Source organism: Amblyraja radiata, chromosome 33 (genome assembly GCF_010909765.2).
Source record: "Amblyraja radiata isolate CabotCenter1 chromosome 33, sAmbRad1.1.pri, whole genome shotgun sequence".
Taxonomy (NCBI): Eukaryota; Metazoa; Chordata; class Chondrichthyes; order Rajiformes; family Rajidae; genus Amblyraja; species Amblyraja radiata.
Window position 1 is genome coordinate 6,996,447 of NC_045988.1, and position 4,072 is coordinate 7,000,518.

The 4,072-nt window shown below is 44.2% G+C and overlaps 1 non-coding gene across 1 annotated transcript; it reads left to right on the forward strand.

Moving 5' to 3' along the window:
• Positions 1-2,645: 2,645 nt before the first annotated feature.
• Positions 2,646-2,804, forward strand: LOC116991419. Its single transcript, XR_004416789.1, has one exon. It is a non-coding gene; the product is annotated as a U1 spliceosomal RNA (small nuclear RNA).
• The last annotated feature ends 1,268 nt before the right edge of the window (positions 2,805-4,072 follow it).

Consider the following 4,072-nt stretch of genomic DNA (forward strand, 5'->3'; position numbering starts at 1 on the left):
GTGGCCTCTCTATTGATAATAGTAGGGAGTTAATACAGGAGAGTCTGAAGAAGGGTCTCGACCCGAAACGTCACCCATTCCTTCTCTCCAGAGATGCTGCCCACTGTCCCGCTGAGTTACTCCAGCTCTTTGTGTCTATCTTCAGCCAGGAGAGGGTTGGAGCCGTGTGCTTTATCCCATGGGGGTATCGCTGTTAAAGTTCTTCAAAATGCTGATATGCTAAAATCTTTGAGGAGATCCATGCGCGGCCTGTCATCTCCGATACAGAACAACAGCCAGTTGTGAGCTTACAGCTCAGCTTAAGAGGGAGCATTTAATATATTTGTTGTAAAAGAAAATTGAACAGACACCCGCTGTTTCTAATGAGATCTGACCCCAATTTCCCTTCCCGGGGAACTGGTCTCTCTCTCTCTCTTCTCTGGGAGATGCATTGGTTTGATGAGGCAGAATGTTTCGAATTGTTTTGCTTCTGTGAAACTTTTAATGATGGATAAACTCAACTGAAGCCTGTTTCTGAAAAATAACAGGCAGCTTGAAAGACAGCGGTAATCTGTGTCTGCTCGGTGCCAATATTCCGACTCCCTCGTTCAATGCCCTAAGTTCAAAAGCTGGGGGAGTGCTTGCCGAGAATTTTAGGAATGCCGCAAAGTGTAGATGAAAGCAAGAATCTATCATTGCCTTTAAAAAGGACTGACTCGGTCCCTGCTGCAATGATGGAATTTGATGCACCAGCTATCTGCTGCGGGGAGAAGATAAATGTGGTACATGCTAAAGAAAATCAGAACAGCACCATTCTCCTGACCGATGGAATGATTCAAAGCATACGGAACGCCGCAAGTGCAGATAAACGTTTCGCTGCATCATCAAAGAATGCGGCCAAAATTGACTGAGTGCACAGTGTGCTGGCACTGGTACGAGGGAGGGAGGAACAGGCTTGTGCAGAATAATGGCGTGGGAGTTTACTGAGGATTAGTCAATTGGAAAGTCAGCATTTTGTTCAACTTCAGTCCCGTATTATCTGGGGTGGATCTATCCCAATGATTCATTGCGTAAGTGGATCGATTTAGGTTAACTCGAACTTAGAACAATACTGCACGGTATCGGGCCCTTCGGCCCACAAAAGATAGTCTGAGGCTCTCCAATGATCTGCTAAAACCCCTCATCTTCTTTGTATCAGGGGAGGAATCGTCACTGAGGTCAATGTGGGCTCAGATGCTGCGTGGGTCACCCTGGCAGGGTAATGTTGAGGACCTCAGCAAAAGGATATTTTTAAGGCAGAGATAGATATAGTCTTGATTAGTGTCAGAGGTTATGGGGAGAAGGCAGGAGAATTGGGTTAGGAGGGAGTGATAGATCAGCCATGATTAAATGGCAGGGTAGACTTGATGGGCAGAATGGCCTGATTCTGCTCCTATCACTTAGGAATTTATGAAAAGATAGCCCCACTGATGGTTGCCGTAACAAATTGGCTTTCCCATATCTTTTTCTCAATCTAAGACCCACAGTGTGTGAGCGTGCATGTGTTTGGGATCTAGTCCAGTTTAAATGTCTGAACTTGGCAATCAGAAGCCCCACCAGAGCCAGGAAGGTTCAGCCCGAAAGGTTCAGCCCAAGGGCTTGGATTAAACGCTAAGCCATTCTTTAAGCATTTTATCAGCCTTATCACCTGGCATTAGCAACACGTTTCCCAATGCCTCTTCACTTGATGTAATTGTATTTAAGTAATGTCACATGCTTCCAAAATTCCATCAGAGCATCTTGGTTGAGTCTATCATCACATTTTCCTCAGCCACTTGGGTGCCATCTTGGGATCCTGGAGAATGCTGACATAGTGGAATGAGCCTGCATCAGAGATGTCACAGGCAAGCTGATCTACTCAGTAGAGTAGGGGAGAACTTCCTTCAGAAGTTATAAGGTTTAGGTTTTCTAAGTTCATAAGTTCTAGGAGCAGAATTAGGACATTTGGCCCATCAAGTCTACTCCGCCATTCAATCATGGCTGATCTATCTTCCCTTCTCAACCTCATTCTCTTGCCTTCACTCCGTATCCAGCGCTTTTGTGCTTTGCTCGTGATTCCAGCATCCGCAGTTCCTTGTGTCTCCAATTAAAAGGCAAACTGCTTTGTACGTAGGTATCAAGAGGTAGCTATAACAACGACTCGGGCTCAACCCTGCGTATGTTTCTTATTCATTTTATTAGACTTGTCTGCTTGTATTAAAGATGAGTTTTGTAGATACTTCCTGTGATGTCACTCCATTTCAACACCAAGGTTTCTTGGTAAAATACATGGCATCTAAGTCTAATTTTTCTGTCCCTATCATACGTACACCATGAGCCAAAATAGCTGTAAGGGCTTATTGTTGTTAAGATTACATCATTTTCCATAAGATGCTGTCAGGGAAATGTTCATAATTCTATGATGTTACCCAACCCATAACTTGCAAAGTAGCTAACTTTATTCTGTAACACATCCCACATAAGCTGCAGGAAATTACACTTGAGCTGATGATCATAATATTCAACAGTTCCATAGTTATTACGAAATAATATGTTACAAATTATTAAATACAGTCTGAAAAATATTGAAGTTGTAAATCTCTTGAAGCCGCTGATTCCAACTGCAAAAAAAATCATTTCTGATTAGCAAACTAACAGCTGGCATGGGAAAGACCCTGATCGAAAAGGGGGCTCACCCGGAACAAGGCTATTCCCCGCACTTTGGGTGTGCTGACACCTACGATGTCCCCAAATGTGGAATACTCGACTGCAGAATGTGTGGTAGTGCGGGGGACTGCGTTCACGAAAGGGCAGCATAGTGTCGCAACAGTAGTTGCTGCTTCACAGCGCCAGACAAACCCGGTTCGATCCTGACTACGGGTGCTGTCTGTACGGAGTTTGTAAGTTCTCCCTGTGACCTTGTGGGTTTTCACCGGGTGCTCCGGTTTCCTCCCACACTCCAAAGACCTAGAGATTTGCAGGTTGGTTGGCTTCTGTAAGTTGCAAAATTGTCACTAGTGTGTGTAGGTTGGTGTACGAGGTGATCGCTAGTCGGTGTGGACTCGGTGGGCAGAATGGCCCGTTTCCACATTGTATCTATAAACTAAACTAAACTAAACTAAACTAAACTAAACTAAATCAAATCTGGAGAATTCCTGGATAACACTTGCACTAAGTAATAGGGTTGTTGTGATAACATATGATTGCTGACAGAAGAAACTGCAGATGCTGGAATCTTAAGCAAAACATAAAGTGCTGGAGGAACTCAGTAGGTTCGTCAGCATTTATGGAGGGAGTGGACAGAGGATGTTTTGGATTGGGACCCATCTTCAAATTGATTGTAGGGGTGAGAAAGCAGGAAAAGAGAGTTTGATATATTAAACGGAACGACAGATGGCACAATGGGCTACGTTTTCGGCTGGCAACCGGAAGGTAGCCGGTTCGAATCCCGCTTGGAGTGCATACTGTTGTTGTGTCCTTGGGCAAGACACTTTGCCTGTGTGTGAATGTGTGTGAATGTGTGTGAGTGATTGGTGGTGGTCGGAGGGGCCGTAGGCGCAGAATGGCAGCCACGCTTCCATCAGTCTGCCCCAGGGCAGCTGTGGCTACAGAAGTAGCTTACCACCACCGAGTGTGACTGAGGAGTGAATGAATAATGCGATGTAAAGCGCTATTAAACATATTAGATTGTTGTTGTGTTCTCAAATCTAGTTTTCCCAATTATATTTATACAATGCTGTTTTCTGTCGCATTGCTTAAATTATTGGATTTCTACAGTTTGTTTCTGTTTTGGTGAAGTATTGATTTAAGGAGAGAAATGATCAAAAAACTTAAGATCCATCAACCATTTTTAATTCTTGCATCTAGGTTGAGATGTAGTGGCAATGAAAATAGGCCCTTCAATGCACACCAACAAACGATCCACCGCTCACACCAGTTCTGTCATCTCAATTTTGTATTCACTCCTTACACACCAGGGGTACAGAGTCCAATTAACCTACAAATCCACATTTACACCTGGAGTTTATAAGTTCTCCCTGTGACCGCGTGGGTTTTCTCTGGGTGCTTCGGTTTC